Raw genomic sequence first — 21,562 nt, 5'->3', positions numbered from 1 at the left:
TGAAAATAAATCAAATGAAATAGGAAAAGAACAAAACAAAGCAAAATGCAGTGCAGAGCATGTAGTAATGGTAGCTGTTGTTTCACAGAATAAATGTTACGGTTACACTGATCACCTGTCTATCAATTGTAAAATACATCCCAGATTCTCCTTTCAAGACTGAAGTACCTGACAACTCTCAACCAAGGCCCTCCTGGAAGTGCCAGAAGCCCAATGTCATGCTCCCTCTTGGAGACAGCCAACTCCAGTGGCTGGCTGATACAGAAGTATAAAGGTTCAGGCCTTTAGTTTTAAAGTTGGGCAATTCTGTAGAGGCTGCTCAGCTCCCGACCTCTCCTTGAGATGGCTGAGGTTTGTCTTGAGACGTGCATGCATGCTAGGTCGCTTTAGTCGTGTCCAACTCTTTGTAACCTTATGAACCTTAGCCCACCAGGCTCCTCTGTCCATGGGATTCTCCAGGCAAGAATACTGGAGTGGGCTGCCATGTCCTCCTCCAGGGCATGAGATTGCATTGTAGGTAAACTCCTTCCTCTGCACAATACTGTGCGTGCTGCTCAGTCACTCAGTGTCCAACTCTTTGTGACTCCATGGACTATAGCCTTCCAGGCTCCTCTGTCCGTGGGATTTTCCCAGCAAGAATACTAGAGTGGGTAGCCATTTCTTCCTTCAAGGGATCTTTCCGGTCCAGGGATAGAACCTGTGCCTCCTAAATCTCCAACACTGCAGGCAGAGTCTTTCAACATTTTGCACAATGCCAGTTTATTTTTGCTCCTACAGGTGTAGATCCTAAGAACACTCTCCAGTATAATTCCTACATACATGTATCTCCATCTCAGAATCTGTTCCCTGGGAAACTCCATCTAAGACAATTGGTACCAGGAATGGCCTGAGGAGACACGCTCTCAGAGGAGCTGTCAGTAACACTCCCATCACTGGTGGCAGGTGGCTCACTGATAGTCCCTGGCACACGGCAGCAGCGTTGCTGTCAACACATTCACTAGTGGGGAAGTGGAGTAGGTTACAGGTGCCAGGGAACACACCAGTGAGCCCAATATTTCAGACTGCTGAGAGGTCCTTAGGAAACAGTAGTTTAAAAAAGTAGAATCAGATGGCTTTTGCAGACAGTCACTGATGTACTAGAGAAAGACAGTGAAGACAGTGAAAACCAAAGGTGACTGATCATCAACTGAAGGCAACGTGTGAAAATCATAAGGGAGGTCAGATTAAATTCCGAGGTCTGTGCAATACCTTTAACCAAGACGGGAACATCCCTTCTGAAGATGCAGAGGGCTCCAGGGATGAGGGGTTTCAAGCATCCAAGTGCATCAACTTGAATGTCTCTATTCCAAGTCTCAGAGCTCATTTCTTCTTAATCAGGCTTGAACTGATGATTCAACTTTTGTTTTACTCTAATAATTCCTGAATCTGGTCCTCAGCTGTTGATCCTGACAACACCTCCCAAAACACTTCCTACAAGTAAATATCTGTCCTCAGAATTTGTTTCCTAGGGAACTCAACGAAAGTATCTATCTGTCTACCTACCTACCTACCTACCTACTTACCTATCTGTACTCTCAATATTAATGTAACATAGTAATTTTTACTCAATCTGGGGTGAAAGATTTTAGAAAAACTCTGACCTAAAGTGTGAATAGAATAAACTAAGGACTTTATTCAAGCATTGGGAGTTATATTCCAGATAACAAGAACAGCATGTTCAAAGGTCCTGTGATGTAGTGATTTGAGCATTCAAGTAACTGATGGCAGGCCAGTATGACTGGAGTAGACAGTATATGTCTAATGAGTACATACAGGGTCTCACAGACCGTTTCAAGAAGTTCTACCTTCATCCTAAGACTGACGGGCAATCACTTTAGGGTTTGAAACAAGGTTGTAGGGTCATTAAGTTTGCCTTTTGAAAAAAATTCTCTGGAGGCAGGGCAGGGAACAGGAGTAACTAGAGAAGATGACGGAACAGTAACACAGTATTGCTTAGCAATTCATTTACAAGATAATGGCAACTTGGACTAGGATGGAAGTAATGGAGAAGATGAGAGGTAGAGAGAGTCCAGAGATATTCAGGAGGTCAAATCAACAAGATCTGAGAACGGATGGGATATATATTCACCCCCATGTTTTCCAGAGTGTTTGATATAGCAGGGATTCAGTCAACATTTGCAAAATAACAGACTGAATGAAGTAGTGACATCTGAGGGTTGTATTCAGGTTCTTGGGCAATACCATCCATATGACCATATCAGTTTCTTCCATTTCCCACTCCCGAGCCCTATGTCAACACACACACACACACACACACACACACACACATTTTTATTCAGTCACAAAGTGTACAGGAGCAGATGAGGCAGGGTTGTAAGCAGGAATTACAACCATTTCACCCATAAATAAATTAGAAGATGATTTTAGTGGATGAAGTTCCTTTAAACTCTGTAGAGAGGCCAATTTACTTCCCCTCTGCAGAGATCACAGAGAAACTAGAAATTGGTTTTAGCTTTCCTTCTGAGAGTGAAGGTGAACACCGATTTTCCACTCACGATTAGGATTAAAGCATAGTTAAGATACCTATCTGAACATCTTCAGGAATGCAATCCTTCTTTGATACGTGACTTGAGGCAAAAAGGTAGATAAGAGAAGTTTATGAAAAGACTTTGTAAATCCTTATGATCAAGGAACAAGAATGTTCACAGAATATGCTTGGCATGGTGTCTGCTCCTACAGTTTCCCCAGGTTATTGGGGCCTCTATTTATCTTTGGCCTGCACATGCCATTCATCTGAGACTTAAAAATTCCTCCTGACCACATAAGCAGAGCCCTCGTTGCTCCCAGACTGTGGCAAAGCTGAAGCAAGGTAGCGATACAGGACAGTTCCCAAGCAACAGTTCTCTATCTCAACAACACGCACTGTGAATTCCTTTGCTTGGCACCTCCAAGAAGCAGAAAATGGATTGTTTTCAAGATTGTTCAGGGCTGGGCCAACTGAGAATTGAGGCTTGCTCACAGAAACAGGGCAGGAAGAAAAGCCCGTGTCTCATTTTTCTTTTTAGAAACTAGCATTCCTGTCTTCATGGCTGCCAGTTTGGCTTAGTTTATAAAAATCAAAATGGATGGTTAAAGGGAAAAAAAACCCAAATAGCTACAATTTTTAGCAGACAATAGTTAATATATGCAGATTTCGTGGCAGGAAGCCTGATGCCTGTACCCAGGAAAGGCGTGCACAGCTGAAGTGACAGCAGTGAGAAGCAGGCAGGCTGTGGGGTGATGAGAGCTCAAAAAAGGAGCAGAACCAGTCTCTTGGCCATGGCCTTAAGCCAAGAACACATTGCCCAATAACCTCCTCGCTCAACCCCTCAAATGAGCACAAAACAGAAGATCTTACTGGCTCTCATCTGATTTATGCCACAGAATTACCACAGTCTTTTGCGGCTTCTGTACATTAATTTCTGGGAGGACTAAGCCCCCTAGACGTGAAGGATCAAAGGCAGGGGATAGAACATCTACGTGCAGCCAGCTCCCCAGAGTCCCCAATACTCTACCACTCCCCATTCACCATGACAGCCTTCCTTGTCATCCAGGTCAGGGTGGTACGTGGGGATACGTGTGGCATTTAAAAGCTCTGGTTCCTGGACACCAGTACAGAATGAAGTTTATACCCAACCTCAGTAAAGGCTTGCCAGGTGTCTCAGTGGTAAAGAACCTGCCTGCCAGTGCAGGAGATGCAAGAGACGCCGCTTTGATCCCTAGTTCAGGGAGAGCCCCTGGAGTAGGAAACGGCAACCCATTCCGATATTCTTGTCTGGAAAATTCCCTGGACGTAGGAGCCTGGCAGGATACAGTCTATGGAGTCACAGAGTCAGGCACAACTGTGCGCATGCGCTAGCATTCAGTAAAAGGAGAAGACAACCTGCTGACCAAGTCTTCCAGGAGCTAACAGCATTCAACTTAAGCAGCCTTCTGACAATTTCTGTCATAAAAATGTTCATTAATTAAATGTTCTCAATTTTTTAAAAGTCAAAGCAAAAACCCTATCTTGGCTCCCAATGGTTATTTTTGGTTTTTATTGGGGTGGCCAAGTAAGATTTCTGTACTCTATGAAATCTGAGAGTCAGGCACAGGTATTTTAAAATACATGTGCATAGTATGGTAGAAAGGCCAGGAACCCCCTTAAGATACAAAGATGGGCTGTTCTTGATACAGTCTGTAAAAACTTAAATGTAATAAAATATATAGCTCTTAATAACATACACTAAATAATCCATGTGAACTATATGGAGGCCAATTTCTCTTTCCTCTTTAGTCTGTAATGCCATGGGCCCTTTAGTCCTCCAGGCACATGGCTACTACACGCTAGGAAACTCCTCAGGACTCTGCCTTATGTCCATTCAATTCTCTGACATTGTCAAGTACAGAATTTTGCAAAGAGTAGGTACTAAATCATGCTGGGAAACAGGAAGTTTCCAGGCCTCGTGGACCTTATATGCTGCCCCCAATCATGGTGAAAAGCAAGACTCCAGTGAGCTGGTGGGCTGCTGTCTATGGGGTCACACAGAGTCGGACACGACTGAAGCGATTTAGCAGCAGCAGCAGCAGCAGCAGCAGTGACCCATCATGGCTGAATCTGTGGGGTGCCTGATAGAACTGGGGGAAATGCCTACTCAGGAGGGGCAGAAAGTTTTTTTCTTAAGAAAAAAGAGACTGTAACTATGGCTCATGGTATGGAAACTGTACAAGACTCACTGGAAAAGACCCTGATTTTGAGAAAGATTCAGGGCAGGAGGAGAAAGGGGGCAACAGAGGGTGAGATGGTTGGATGGCATTAGATTCAATGGACATGAGTTTGAGCAAACTCAGGGAGATGGTCAAGGACAAGGAAGCCGGGTGGGCTGCAGTCCATGGGGTTACAAAGAGTCAGACAGGACTGAGTGACTGAACAACAATTAACGATAGGACCTGGAGGAAGAAGCCACACAGTCCGATGTGAATGTTTTGCTGTTTGTTCTTTCAACACCCACAGTGGGTCACAGAGTAACCTGGAGACTGGAGAAGACCTTAGCATTCTGCGTTTCAGATTCTCAGTTTACCTGAGGAATAAAGTCAGGCAGAGGAAGATATGACCAGAGAAAATCAAGGCCCTGATGCTGCCCAGCTACAGTTCCTCCATCTCTGCCTCCCCTTTTCCTGAAAGAATACTAACCCCAGGCAGGCAGGCACGCGGTGAAGGGCAGCCTATTTTTTTAGATTTCGAATCAATAGCTCCTTTTCTAGGGACTATTTTACAGGCAACTCTGTCTTCTGAGGACCTCAGGCAGACCCTGTGCTCACTTCATCCCACCTCCCAGCTGCAGATTAAGAAGATATATTATGCTGGCCCTCCAGGCCTTGCAAAGGTTTGTCAATTACAGCCCGAAACCGGCCCTGTGGTCAGATTTACGACCACGTGGTCAGGAGTGGGTGGGACTGGCTTTGCATCATGAGGCACCACAGGCGCGGGGGCAGAGATTAATCATAAAAACACGGCGCTGCATTTCATTTCACCTAATTTATGGCTTTCATAGGAAGCCAGTCCACCCACAGCACCGTCTGGGTCACTTAATAACAGAATGTCTTCGGCAGCAGCCAGAGCGGGTTTCGAGGCTCAGAAGTGTGCGGAAACAGAAAGGACCGCACCCCAAGTAGAGAGAAAAACAGTGCAAAGGACCACAGTGTTCAGCCATCATTCATGGGGCGGCAGGAACACACATAGGGACCCATCTGACTTTTTATCAGGGCTGCTGATGAATAAACCCTCTCCCACAGTGTCCTCAAACCTCCAGAAGTTTAATTAAAACAAAAAAAGTGTCAGCAACAGAAGCACTGGAATGTAATTAGGGCCCACCAAATCTAAAGTAATACGGGAGGAAAAAAAAAAAAAAGACTAGTAATGAAAGGGAAGCTTTCATGTTCTTACTGAATCCCTGCTCTGTTGCTGACACAAAAATCAATTTCAATAGGCTTTAGTTGTATCTGAGCAGGAACACAGGCGACAGATGAAATTTAGTGAGCAATTTACTGGAGTCAGAAAGATTTCCATGAAAGAGAGGCTACAGTGAGTGCTCTCAACCAAATGCCCCCTCTGTAAGAACCCTGCAAGCGTATATGTGTGTGCCTGTGCATATGGATATAGATGGGGGTGGGGATTTTGAATAGTTATATATCCTTTAGCCTAAAATAAAAAAAGACACCCCCCCTTTACCTTTAAGGGGCAATTTTAGCTCCACCCCAGGTGATACCTGGCTTCCCAGGTGAATCAGTGGTAAAGAATTCACCTGCCAGTGCAGGAGACTCAGGAGAGGTGGGTTCAATCTGGGTGGAGAAGATCCCCTAGAGGAGGAAATGGCAACCCACTCCAGTATTCTTGCCTGGAGGATCCCATGAACAGAGGACCCTGGCAGGCCACAGTCCATAGGGTCTCAAGGAGTTGGACATGACTGAGCAAAGGTGATGTGAGGGGATACCTGGAGACACTTTTCGATTGTCATCACAGCTCACTGCTGCCACTGATAGCTAGTGGGTAGAGGCCAGAGATGGTACCAAACCTTCTACAACTTACAGGACACTGCCCCCACCCCAACAAATAATTACTGGGCTCCAAAAGTTAATCCGGCCAAGACTGACAAGCCCCAATTTAAAATAATTTCATATTTAATAGGTGCTCAATGAATGCTGAATTCTTGTCAATGCCATAATCCCCCAGAGGCAAAGTTTACAAAGATCAAAAGATAAATAAACTCCTAAAAAAAAAAAAAAAAAAAGATAAGGTCTTGCCTTCTGGGCTCTCCAGTGCAGGTGGAGAGCAGATGGAGGTGTCATTGTTCTTTCTTTGCTTAGCAGTATTTACAAATGAGGGGCTTGTTCTCAAATTCCAACACGCATGGCCTTTTATAGGGACTTCCCTGGCGGTCCAGTAGCTAGTACTCTGCAATCTCACTGCCCAGGGCATGGGTTTGATCTTTGTTTCTCACATGCTGCATGGCACAGCCAAAAATAAAATAAAATGATGGAGCATTTATACGAACAAGGTTCTCCTCTTATCAACATCTATGACCTTTTAGAACACAGGTAATATCCAATAGCCTGTGAGATCACTCTCCATCTGGCTTTTGTGTGTGTTAGGAGGCCAATTCCAAAATGTTCACTGTCTTCCAATGAAGCAGCATATTCTAAATTGAAGAAAATTGATAAATATTGGGGCTAAAGAGAATTTGGTTTATATTTGGACACAGAAATATAATTTTTGCTAATTATAATTTGGGGAAGAATATCCTATTTTCATTTCTCAGCCACTCTTCTCAATTCTTCACAGTGTGTGTGTTCTTCTCCCCTTCTCAAATGTTTGTAGTTTTTAACTGCTGGCAGCTCAATTCAGGAATATAGTATTTTGTTTGATGGTGAAACTTCCTGCTAAAATATAAAGGTCAACTATGTAAGAATAAAGGTGTTTGCCTTTACCCAACGTAAGTTCTTCAAATGAACAGATATAAGAATCTTGCCATTGTTGTAAGTGATTTGTTTCTAAGAAAGAAGGAAAGGAGGATCCATCTTTTCTTTAAAAAAAAAAAAAAAAAGATGAGCAACATAATTCTACATTAATGACACCATTCACCCATTTTAGGCAACGGAGGATTAAAGAGCTCAAGTTTCTTGAAAATGGCCAAAGAAAAACATCCCAAATACAGATCTGGCCCAGTTTATACAATGATTATGTCTCGGTCATGGTTCCACCTGCAACAGCAGAGGACCCAGATCTCTGCAAAGGCTGAAAACCTTTCTCCTGCCAAGGGAGGTCGTCTGTGTCAGCAGACTGCATGAGCGACTGTGCTTTCCAAGCCAAGGCCTGCAAATTGTTCTTTGGGTGGGAGGGCGAGAGGACAAAAAGGACATTTGAAAACTGAAAGCCGTCTTATAAATACAGGAGGGCTCCTACATATGTATAATCTTTCAAAGTGGTGGTGACCGCGGGCTGTGGCAATTTCTCAACAAACACATTCATCCCTGGGAAGTGAGCTGCTGGAAGTACGGCTCAAGAGCCTCTCAGAAGCTTCCACCCTCCCTCCAGAGCAATAACGTTGGGCAAAAGATGACACCCTGGTAAAGAAAGAGGGGTCTTTTAAGTAAATCTGACGTGCCCCAGGATCTGGGCAGGTAGCTGACTAGTTTATAAGTGCATTTATTTGCAGCTAAATTTAGCTGCAATCCAACTGTGACCTGTCAGGTAGCTTCCTCTCAAGGAGGGTGAAGTTTCCCTGACTCCAGTGGAATTGTCTCCCACCACACTTCCATGCCTCCAGCCTAGAGTGATTGGTCAGGGACTGTGAGAAAAGCAAGGAGAGCATGTTGCTGGCTTTTCAGCCAATCTTCTCTTCTCAAGCAGGCATTTCACCTGGTCCGAGAGAGTCACCAAAGTGAGCAGGAGCTTTGGAGGACCTAAGAGATGAGGATGGAAAGCAGGAGAAAAGGCTTTGGAGGAGGCTGAGGAGCCCTTGCATGACTTCCTAGTTCTAGAATTACTTTTGGGCGATAGTTTCCTTATCTGTGAATCACATATAAAGTTATTTGCTCACTGAAGGGACTTAGCATACACACACATAACCATATGGTATAGGCTGTGGATAAATGATGATGATGTCTGTGCTGGTCACTCAGTCGTGTCTGACTCTTTGCGACCCTACAGACTGTAGCTCGCCAGGCTCCTCCGTCCGTGGAATTCTCCAGGCAAGAATTCTGGAGTGGGTTGCCATTTCCTTCTTCAGAGGATCTTCCCAACCCAGGGATTGAACCCAGGTCTCCTGCACTGCAGGTGGATTCTTTACTACCTGAGCCACCAGGGAAGCCGTATGATGATATTTCAGTGTTTTCAGTGTTACTAAAGATTGTGTTCTGACCTCATCTCCTGCTGTGTGTCTCCCCCCAGCCCACGCACACCGCCCTCTCCTCAGCCTTGAAACTTTACATTTCTCTTCCTTCTGTTCTACTTGCTTGCTCATTTCCTTCAGATTTTGACTCAGAAGTCACCTTTCCTCAGGAGTCCTTCCCTAACCGTCCAATCTAATGATTCCATTCCACTGTAGCTCTTATTATCTTCCATGCCAGCTTTACTGTCATCAAACAAATGATAAATTTATCTTGTACACTTCGCAGTTCTGACTCTTGAAAGGAGGTGTCTTGAGGGCAGACACTTTTCTTTGTTATGTTCATTCTCTCTCTTCAATGACAGATCAGTGCCTGCACTCAATCAATATGGGCTTTAAGAATAAATCTCCAAACTCAGTGGAAACACTTGTCCAGGCAGGTGCCTCTGTTCTCCTTATAAAAAACCACAGCATTTCTTATTCAAGGGCATAACAACTGATAGAACAAGTACTGTCATCAAATGAGGAAACTGAGGCTCGGGGGAGCAAGGTTTTAGCAGGTTGTATTTTCCATTCAGATTGGCCTTGCATATAAGTAAACCAAGCAAGAATGTATTACTCCTTTTTTATTCTGTGTAAAATCCTCCCTAAGGCTAACTAAAGGGCATAGAAGGGAAGTGAAAGTCACTCAGTCGTGTCTGACTCTTTGCGACCCTATGGACTCTACAGTCCATGGAAATTCTCCAGGCCAGAATGCTGGAGTAGGTAGCCTTTCCCTTTTCCAGGGGATTTTCCCAAACCAGGGATCAAACCCAGGTCCCACACTGCAGGCTGATTCCAGCCAAACCACAAGGGAAGCTGAAGAATACTGGAGTGAGTAGCCTAATCCTTCTCCAGCGGATCTTCCCAACCCAGGAATCAAACCGGGGTCTCCTGCATTGCAAGTGGATTCTTTACCGACTGAGCTATCAGGGAAGCCCATAAGGGCATAGAACAGAGCTATAAAATAAAATGTCTGACAATCGGTATATTTTGTCTACGAAGATTTATTTATGTAAATACTTAAGATAGTTTTTTTATTTAAATATTAGCAACATGTATTGAAAAGTTGTATGAGTATGGAAATGTTATAAAGTATAAAAGTAGAGGTGACTGCATCTTCAAATTATGTTCCTGCTAGCAACGGCCAATAAATCAATCATATAGGTAGAAATTAAGGATGAGGTTGTCTGTGCTTTGTGAACCAGTGAGGACATTGGATAACCTTTCCTTGACCACAAATGTGGAAAGGCAGCACTAGGATATTCGCCTGAACCATTCAGACCTCAATCAGCAAAGGTCACCTGCACAAAATAAAAATGACGAACTGCCTTTCCTTCCTTCTTTTTCTCATTTCCAGTTGTGGGACAAGGTATAGGGATATGGCCAAAGATTTGAATATCAAGGCTAAGTTAAACCTGGTCACCAGGACCTGATTTCTATCACCTTGGGCCTTACGTACTTGCCTACTATCCAAAAGATCAGTATTTACCTGCATTTCTTTGGCATTAAGCTCAGGAATGTTGCATCTGCAACATTAATGATTTATTTCAACCATGGCTTCTGTCTTCGAAAGGATGGAAAGAAAATCAAAATGGTGCTCATTTAAACAACTGAACAGATAGTTTTTATTATTAAAGTGTGACTTATGATATCCCACGATCTCCTAACCAGAAAACCTGTTTTAGATTCAGTAAACCACTAAAAGCTAGTATTTAATGCCAATAATAATACAATGTATTAATTTATTAATCACTGATAGACATTCATTAATTCATAGATGCAACTATTGAAAGATACATCAAGAACTGTACATAAATACTATGCTTAAAAGTCTTGATTAAATCACACTTTTTAATAAAAACACATTATACTTCTGTTTTTATACGTTTTAATATTTACTTTTTCTTTTTGAGAAAAATACCTTTTAGATAATAAATTCAAATCGATGAAAAATCTTTGGAAGATGGTAAAGGCAGGGAAACTGAAGGGATAACAATAAAAATAACATTCTATTCAGAATTTGATCAGTTCCTCATTTTTCAATAAGGCTTGAGGCAAATCTCTTTAACTTTTCATGAATTTTATAAAGAAAGAAATAGAAATACTTGCTATGTCTGTTTCCTTTTATAGGACAAAAATGCAAATAATAAGAGCAAGCAGATAGGGTGAGATCTTATGACTCACCTGATTGAGTCAACATTTCATTGTGTTGCTCATAATAACTTCCAATAGAACTGTCTAACCTTGACAATTTCTGTTCAGGGGTTCACAACATATCACAAATACAATCAGCACAAGATTCCATTATTAAGTAAAATGACAGTCCATAAAAAACTTTCTAAAAAGGCATCACTTCTATAAATAGAAATGGATTTCAGTACACACTGGAATGTGGTCAAGTTTTTACAAAGAAAGGTCTTATAAAGGAAATCTAATTTTACATAAAATGGGTACAATAATTATAATAAGTTTTAAAAAAACCTTCTTACCCTAGTCACAAGCCACATTGTTACACAATTCCAAGAAACACTAATACCATTCTTTTCTAGATGAATGGAAATTTCCTGGAATTGAACAACATAGCAGCCCTGTAATTTAAATTTAAATTCACAGACAACTTACTGAGCACCTGTTGTATATATAAAAAGTGGTGTGTCTATCTCTGAGTGGTCTGAGTCATAATAATCATAATTATAAAATTCTTGCATTAATTTAAGTTCATTTTAATAGATTTTACTTCTAAAAGAATATTTATAAAAATATAATTTTGTTTCCTATTTGTTTCATTTTCAGAGGCTTCTTCAAGTCATGACATCTTATTTTGGTGGACGATATCATTAAAAAGAAAATACATAATATATGTTGTCCTTATAAGACACAGTAATTAAAGAAAAATAGCAAGGGAGAAATCTACTTTATCTCATTGAAAGAGAACTATTTTTATTAGATCCAGAATATTCTTTTCTAATTTACTTTGCAAGGTCCTCCCAGGACAACTCTACTGCAGAAAAAAAACTGAAGAGGGCTGAGATTTAAAGAGGCTGTCTTTTAAAGGCCATGATACAATTTTAATTTTATGCTTAGTGCTATACTATTCTCATCCAAAGTTCTTTTTTTTAACTCAGATAATCAACATTATAATAAATTCTCAAATATTTTCACTTATCCAGAAAAAAGCAAAACAATTGACAGCTGGAAACTTCCTGCATTTCAATTTCTATCTGCCAGTACAGAATCACTCTCCAGTCTGATCACATATTTCTGCCACAATTTTAGGGGAAGATACTATTAAGAAAATATCATGCTTTTCAATTTTAAATTTAATCTACCAGCCTATGTGTTACAAAGGTCAGAAGGAAATGAACTTTATGATTGTATTTTATTAAATTGACACACCCATATGTGATATATTTCACTCACTTAAAAAATTAATTCAGTGGCAGTAAGATAACAACAAGTTTACTGGTTCTCTATAGATCAAAGGAAACTATCTAGACTTCAACAACAGACCTGAAATTACTATGAGATTATGAAAAAGGAGCAAGGAACCTACTTAGAAACAGTTCTCTAAGTTTCCTAACTATTTGCATTTAACTTACACCATTAATTATATACCATTAATTATTTATGAACAATATTGGTACTGGATTACCAATATTCTCAGATACTTCCAAGAAATACAGTATTAAAGCAAGTGATTTGGAAAAGAAATTTAGAATAAAAGGAAACAGGAATTCAGATCTGTTGAAACGTCTACCTCCATTGTGTATAAAGGAACCAGCTGTGTAGGGACTTGGGTCTGATAAAGCAAAGACCTTAGTCCTTTACTCTTTAACAATGCACTTAGGTACAGATGTAATTAATACTAACTCCACAACCTAACTCAAAATAAAGAAGTTAGAGGCACTCGTGAGAGCAATCTGAATGATGTCAGAAAAGGAGTCAACATATTCATGGTATCACAGGATAAGGAAGAAGCTGAGAAAATATATATAGTAACAGACACTAATCATAAAAAGTCAACAGAGCCGTGGATCACTGTTTTCTATGAAAAATAAGTGAAACAATAGATTTCATGAATAATTTGAAGTTTTTAATATTCTTACAGATTTGTGAAGGTAATAAAAGACAGTTATCTATGAAGGTTGGGACATCTTTTTAAGATACTTTTATAAAAATAAATCCTCAGGATTTTGGTATGATGAAGTACTCCATAATGTAAGAGGGGAAGACTAGAGTAGATGTTAAAAATCTGCATGGTGATTTTTTTTTTTTTACAATTTATGCATTTCTTTCCCATAGACTGCCTCATTTGCTTTTAATAATTTTCCCCTGAGCACCTACTAACACAAATATGAATACTGCCCTCATGGAACATATAGTCAGTCACAGCTTTCCTACATTATACGTTTTTAATACTATAAATATTTTTAATTTAAGTAAATGAATATCAAGTCCTGTTGGAAATGGTAAGAGAAAAAGAAGTGGAGGTAGGGAGCAGAAAAAGAACAGAAGTAGGTGTCAGTATAGGGCAGCCTTCAAACCATGAAGGAAGGAAAGGCAAGGAAAACTAGAGAGTGGAACCTCAGGTAGAGGACAAGGCGTGTGAATGAGAGAGAGAAGGGAGGAGGAGGGAGGGAGAGAGTGCAGACAGACAGAATGTTGCAGAAGAGGTTAAGGAACCCAGATCAGCCTCTTCTGCTACATTCAGGATGTCTTGGACAGCGCTAATCCTGAGCCCTGAGGAAGGGAGTTGAGAAATTCATACTAGGTTACTGTGAGCTGGGCTTACCTATTAGATGGACATCACCCAAACTCTTCCCAAGTCAAATAAAAAGGCACCTGTCTGAGACAACAGTAGCAACTAAGATGACCCCACAACTGTGAGTAATAGATTAGATACCATTGAATACTTAGATTGAAGAATGAGTGAAAGACAGTGTGTCTTCATATTCATACTTCAAAACAAAACAGATTCTAATTACATTGATACAATAGGGAGCTGGAAATAATATAAAGTATGTGGTTATCATAGCTGGTAAGTTAAAAGCATTATTAATAACTAATACCTATGTATTGCTTACTATGCCAGGCGCTGTTTAAAGCCTTTCATATCTTATCGTAACCAACTATGAGGTGGGTATTAGTATTATCCTCATTTTATAGACGAGGACACTAAGATACAAAGTGGCTATACAACTTATCCAAAATATCTATCATTTAAGATATGTAGGTTCTCACTGGAGTTCATCTTGTTTTTTGCATTTTCTTTATTGCTTAATTTAATAAACAAAAAAAAATATTTTGCAGGGCTTTCAGGAGTTTACTTGCAACCTTAGTCTTTCTAGCACTAGTTACTCTCTCAAGATTTGGGGGTTTTCAGCTATGATTTTCCAAAATGGAGTTTTCAGAAACTCTCAGCTTGTGAAACTGATATTATGATAGACAGATGACCAAATATTCCACAGAATCAGAGCCAGAGCTGCCAACTCAGATTGAGCTGGACAGGAATGGTAGCAAAGTTAAGACTTTAATTCAGTCCTAAATGATCAAAGGGACTTGATCAGGAGAAACACAAGGAAGGACACTTAAGGCACTGAAACAGTTCAGTATGGGTCAACGTTTTAGGAAGAGTCAGAATCTGCGTAAGGCTATCACTGCAGATGGTGACTGCACCCATGAAATTAAAAGAAGTTTACTCCTTGGAAGGAAAGTTATGACCAACCTAGATAGCATATTCAAAAGCAGAGACATTATTTTGCCAACAAAGGTCCGTCTAGTCAAAGCTATGGTTTTTCCAGTGGTCATGTATGGATGCAAGAGTTGGACTGTGAAGAAAGCTGAGTGCTGAAGAATAGATGCTTTTGAACTGTGGTGTTGGAGAAGACTCTTGAGAGTCCCTTGGACTGCAAGGAGATCCAACCAGTCCATTCTAAAGGAGATCAGCACTGGGATTTCTTTGGAAGGAATGATGCTAAAGCTGAAACTGCAGTACTTTGGCCACCTCGTTCCAACGAGCTGACTCACTGGAAAAGACTCTGAGGCTGGGAGGGATTGGAGGCAGGAGGAGAAGGGGATGACCGAGGATGAGATGGCTGGATGGCATCACGGACTCGATGGACGTGAGTTTGAGTGAACTCTGGGAGATGGTGATGGACAGGGAGGCCTGGCGTGCTGCGATTCATGGGGTTGCAAAGAGTCAGACACGACTGAGTGACTGAACTGAACTGATGCATGGAAAACATCAGGAAATAAGGCTGGAGAAATAGACAGGGTCCCAATCAAGAAGAACTTCCCATGTCACGCTAAAGAGTATAACATTAAAGGGTTTAAGCTTGGAGTCACAGGATCAGATTGGATGCCAAAAAGGACACCCTATTGCTGTCTTCCACACACAACCCCCTATCCTCAACTCCCCACACACCATCATCAGCTCCAGGACTGTAGTTCATTCATCCTCTACAACAATTTGGAGGCTATTAAATCAGTCAGGATCCGAAACAACGTCTGCACCAGGGAGAAGAGAATGGATCTAAGGAATAAATAAGTAGAATCAACAGGACTTTTATATGGGAACATGCTGACATCCCTAGTGTGTGAATCTGGGTAGGTCAGGGAACCACTCTTTGAAAAAGAAGATTCATGGGAAAACACAAAGAGAGGAGGAAGTGACTTCAGTCTGAAACATACAAGGTTTCAGGTGTCTGATAAATACCCAGACTCTCGTGTCCACCAGGAAGCCAGCTGAGTAGCCTAAGCTTCAGGGGGATGCGCTGGTTTTATTGAACAGAAGAACTCACAAAGGACACTAAGAAAAAACAACCAGATGGTGGGAAAAGAGAATATTGCAATGTCAAAGGAAGTTAAGGAAGAAGAAAATTTCAGAAAGGAGGGTATGGAGAGTTTCGGAAAGGAGGGTATAGTCAGAACTAGATGCTACAGGGGACCAAGTAAAATAAGGGCTGAAAAGGGCTCATTCAGTCTGACAATGATGAGGCCCCTGTGGATAGAAGCAGGAATTGTGAGTCAGAGACAGAAGCCAGATTAAACAGAGGGAAGGAAAAAAGTAGGAGGTGACCGAGCAGAGACAAAGAAAGTAGAAAAAAGGTGGTTCAGTCTGGAAAGAGATGGAAACAGATCCTGAGGTCCCACTGATAAAGTCTGTGCTGAGAGGAAAGCAGTAACACAGGGAGGGAGAAGCAAGGCCCAGAAACAGGAGGCGGTAGCCCACACCCACGGAGGAGGACGAGTCTTGAACAGAAGAAGGGGAAGGCCTTGCTCCAAGACAGGATGGAAGAAGGTAAGATGGTGTGATGAGCTGGTGGAGGGAGACAGAAGCACTGGCTTCTCTCCCGCCCGCTGGCTCCCGTTTTCCCTAGAGGCAGGCAAGGAGGGCACCTAGAGAGTACTGCAGCCAGGGCTGGTGGGAGGAAAGAGAGGTGAAGTTTTGGAGGAATTCTTCCAGGAACAGGAGGAACTGAGCCATTACACACTATAGATGATCAAATAGTCTCAAGTGTCACTGGGATTGCGGTTTGTGCTTTTCACTGTAGCCAAAAAGGAGAAAAAGAAAGCAAGTGGCTGGACTGACCTTAGGGAAGGTGTCTGCAAGGTGGATACTGGGCAAGAACAAAGGGCTAAAGAGATGGCACACGTTGGCTTAAAATGATTAAAATTAAGAATCCTGGGGCCCAAGACTGCATAGACAAGTTATTAAAGTTTTAAGGGGATTGAGAGACTGACAGAAGGGACCAGCGGGTTTATTCACAAAGAGCAGGCGTGCAGGGTGTGAGGGAGGAAAAAGAGGAGGGTCAAAGACTGTGTGCTAAAATTGTGTGTGTGTGTGTTAGTTGCTCAGCCTCGTCCAACTCTTTGTGACCCCGTGGACTATAGCCCGCCAGGCTCCTCTGTCCATGGGATTCTCCAGGCAAGGATACTGGAGTGGGCTGCCATGCCCTCCTCCAGGGGATCTTCCTGACCCAGGGACCAAACCTGGGTCTCCCACATTGCAGGTGGGTTCTTTACCGTCTGAGCCATACTGAGATTGCTGCTAAGTCACTTCAGTTGTGTCCGACTCTGTGCGACCCCATGGACTGCAGCCACCCAGGTTCCTCCGTCCATGGGATTTTCCAGGCAAGAGTACTGGAGTGGGGGGTGCTACAAATTTAAGACTTTAAAAGCAGAACAGACTTGGGTCATGATAAGTCCAGGCTATGAGTCACAAGAGTCGGGTGTCATTACAGGTAATAGTAATACAATTACAGCGTCAATATTACCCCCATTTCACTAGTGAGCCAAAGATTAAGGGGACTTATTCAAAGTCACAGCTAATTAATGGTAAGGCCACAGTTTTAATCCAGACCTTTCTGTCAAATCCTGTGATCTTTTTATACAATATCATTTCACTTGGTATTCTTTTCTTCCAGCCTTTGAATAAGAAATAATAAGATGGTGATTTTGCTTTCAATCTAGAACTAGGTTATAAATAAAAGAAAGCTATAAATCTGACTTAAAACGCAAGTGAAAGTGACAGTATTATTTTCAATATTCCAGTTATTATCTCTAGTGTAGAAGCTTATGAAATTCTGTTAAAATGTTATCTTTTTATACAGTGTTTTCTTATTGTAAAAGCCTTAAATGTAAACAGCTATCTAACATGGCAACAGAAATAGAACCATTTTAGCTTGTAAAACATAAATCCAGCCTTAAGTGGCAGGTCGGCCATTATTTTACTACACTGTACCTCACTTGCTGTCAAAGACCAGGCTGCTTTAGGATGATTTAGGAAGATAAGGAGATATAACATCACATATTTTTCAACCCAGGTACACTTAGGTATATACCCAAAAGTAAGCATCCGATCTGTTCAAATGTATTGTAAATGAGGCTGTCATCTTCTTTAAGAAGAATCACTCCCAGAAAATACAAAGAGGTTGAGGATGCTGCAGATGGCAAATTAAAGCCCTTTCTGCAGTTACTATTGACCCCATCCTGGGCAACCCTGAAGATATGATACATTAAGAGGCATATTCAAATGGATCGATGGTATAAAACATAATTCAACCTGGGAGTACATGCTATAGCAGGCCTGGACAAACAGCAGAGGCCAGAACACAGATGTAAGGACTTACTAAAGGAGGGATAATGTCTTGCTACCTTTAAGAGACGATGAGTCTAAGAGTGTCAAGACTGCTTTGGTCTGTTCCAGCATGAGGTTGGTTACTCCTGTTATTGGAGGCCTGAGATGAAGCCTAAACATGTTTGGGTCATGATTTTGGTGACATGGGTCGAAAGCTGAGCCCAGAAGTGAAAAGCAGGAAATGCCACAGTAGTTATCAACTTTCCTGCCCCTGTTTTGGGGTGATTTCCTCTGGCCGAGGCAGGTTAACAACCTGGGGTTGTGATGGAAGCAGGGAGCATTGGAAGGTGCTCCTTATTAAAAGATTTTTCATCTAATTCAGACCCACAGAATATATGCACTTAGGTGGGCCCTGAATTATCAAGAACTTGTAATTCCTACTAGACTATTTGATATTTAATATAAATAATGTGTCCAATTTTATATAACAAAACTATAGGGATTGGCATTCAAAATAAATTTTGTCTCTAGGCATTAACACCATTGATATTTAAATCATTTTGAAACTGCTTCACCTAATTCCTCTCAATATTAAAAAATAATTATGACCTATCTATATATTTGTTAGTGGCTTCCCTGATGGCTCAGATGGTAAAGAAACCATCTGCAATTCAGGAGACCTGGGTTTTATCCCTGGGTTGGGAAGATCCCCTGAAGGAGGGCATGGCAACCCACTCCAGTATTCTTGCCTGGAGAATCCCCATGGACAGAGGAGCCTGGTGGGCAACAGTTCATGGGGTCACAGAGAGTCAGATGTGACTGAGCAACTAAGCACAGCACACATATTTGTTAGAGAGCATACATGATTTTTTGAAAGAGTTTAATATCTTTCCAAACAGGTAAAGAAGGAGGAGGATCAAGATAAAATGATGTGACCACAAAGCTCAGACTTATAGAATATATATGCTAAATTGGGGCCTAAATTATCAACAACCTGAATTTCCTATTAGACTACTGATTTTTAATATTTGGGCACCTCATCTCCAAAAGAAGGTAGCCCCCAGGCCTGAAACGGGAGATGCCTTTGGAGGAGAATGGACACATGTATATGTACAGCTGAGTTTGCTTTGCTGTCCACCTGAAACAATCACAACACTGTTAGTTGGCAATCCTCCAATATAAACTAAAATGTAAAAAAAAAAAAAAGTAGCCCCCAAATACATAGGTGTGAGTGTGCTAAGTCGTTTCAGCTGTGCCTGAGTCTCTGCGACTTCGTGGACTGTAGCCAACCATGCTCCTCTGTCCATGGGATTTTCCAGGCAAGAATATTGGACAGGGTTGCCATTCCTTTCTCCAGGGGATCTTCCCAACCAGGGATCAAACCCACGTTTCCTGTGGCTCCTGCACTGTAGGCAGATTCTTTACCGCCGACCCACTGAGGAAGCCCTAACATACCTAGGGTAGTTGCATTACTTTTTAAAGAAAAAGGTACAGTCTTCTACTTTGAAGGAAGGATATTGATTCACACAAATTCTGGGGTGTGCATGTGTTCTCTTTACTTAATTGATCACCTAAAAAACCTTTTGTGTTTCTATCATAAATACTGTCTTCACTGTAGGCAGTTTACGGAGACAGAATGTCCTTTTATCTTTTCTATGCTCACTAACTGGCTCCAGGCTAGTGCTGGGTATACAGCAGGTACTGAATAAATGACTGACCAAGCCTCGAAATTTAACTCTACATAAATACTCTGAACAAAAGAAGTGGAAAACAAAAGGGATATTTTGCAGAAAATTAATATGTTCATTTATATGAGCAGGTGATATTAAACATAGAGGGTAGGAGAAGAGAAGATGGAAACAAAATCATAGGAAGAACCAGATTCTTGTATACAATATTATACCTGAAAGCGTCATAACTTTCCATTTATCTTCTGATAATTCAAGATAGACTGCATATTATATAAAATATAACGGTGGGAGCATTGCTTTCCCTACTCAAAGCCAGCGTATGGCCTACCAGTGTGCATTCAATCAGAGCAATATTGCCCATCACTGCACAGAATTGGTTCTTTGACATTCACAATGTAACTTTAATGTCAGAAAGCAGTTTGGTTAGTTTATGTCTATAGGAGGGAAACAAAAAATCCATGTTTTGTAAGAAAGCAAAAAAGGGATAAGGGCAGGGGGCTAGGGGAACATTAGGCCCAAGTGATACCATCCAATTCCCTTAGAACGTGAAAATCAACAGGGAAACTAGCTAACAGAGAAAATGGGCATTTAAAGACATGGAGTAAGTGGGTGATGAAACGTATCATATTTTAGAAAGCATGGTTTTACTAGGGTAAAAGTAAGCCCCTCTCCTTCGATTTTGTGTATTCAGAAAGCTGGTTTAGCCACTATGTTGTGTCCGACTCCTGTGACCCCATGGACCATAGCCTGCCAGGCTCCATATATGGACTTTGGGAAGCCCCAAATAACAGAAGTATCACTAAATACTAAGCCAGAACTTCAGAGCAGCCCCCCAACCCCCCGGCTCTGGCAGCCTCTGGAAGTCTGGGAAGGCCTGTCACTTCAGGCCCCTCACTCTCGGGCTCCATGCTTCCACCCTTAGATTTGGTTTTTCTGGTAAATCAAGCAAAATCTGCCATGAAGCTTCGGCTTGCTCTTGTTACCCCAACCCCACACTGGAGCTTGGAACCATATGGGTGTTTAACCCTCCTTCTTATAGATCTGATTTCAAGAATACAAGAAACCAGAGGGCAGTTATTTTTAAAATTCTCTCCAGTGTCACAACTAGGAAGAATTGTCATCTGGCAGGGCCATCAAGACCTTAAGAGAGAGTGGACTGCAAGGAGATCAAACCAGTCAATCCTAAAGGAAATCAATTCTGAATATTCATTGGAGGGACTGATGCTGAAGCTCCAGTACTTTGGCCACCTGATGTGAACAGCCAACTCATTAGAAAAGACCCTGATGCTGGGAGTCGCAAAGAGTTGGACACAACTGAGCGACTGAACAACAATAAAACCTTCTTCACCATCCTCCTCACGAGGAAATCTGATCAATGGATCCAGCCACTTTCTCCCTTACAGAACAAAATCCACAAAATTAAATAAAAAGCTAGTTACTGAAGATTGGAAGAGTCGAAAATGTCTTTATTCTGCTAATAAATACTTCCACAGCAAAAGAGGTGACTAACTGGCCTTCCGTTGTTTAAATAAACTCTTTTTAAAAACACACAACTGGCAAAATTATGAGATGCTTCATAATTTTCAGGATCTTGATGGGGCTTAGATAACCAGCTATCTCAAACTGTCTTTATATTTCATTAAAAAAACATCTGCTCTTAAATCCTCAATTCACACCAAAATACAAATGACTAGTAACTACATTAAGCATCCTCTTTCCTAAGGATACATTCATCTTAGCAAGAAATAATAGGAACTTCTGGCACTTGTAAAACAACACAATAGACATTCTACAGCTCATTTACACTGATCTTCTTAGAGTAGGCTATCCATGATTAAGGCATT

General features: G+C 41.4%; 1 protein-coding gene across 15 annotated transcripts in view; it reads right to left on the bottom strand.

Moving 5' to 3' along the window:
- Positions 1-21,562, bottom strand: part of TNIK (TRAF2 and NCK interacting kinase) — a 402,112-nt gene that overhangs the window by 174,344 nt on the left and 206,206 nt on the right. The window lies entirely within an intron of this gene.

This window comes from Ovis canadensis, chromosome 1 (genome assembly GCF_042477335.2).
Source record: "Ovis canadensis isolate MfBH-ARS-UI-01 breed Bighorn chromosome 1, ARS-UI_OviCan_v2, whole genome shotgun sequence".
Classification (NCBI taxonomy): Eukaryota; Metazoa; Chordata; class Mammalia; order Artiodactyla; family Bovidae; genus Ovis; species Ovis canadensis.
Note: the sequence above shows the minus strand (reverse complement) of the source record. Positions and strands in the feature narration are given on the sequence as shown.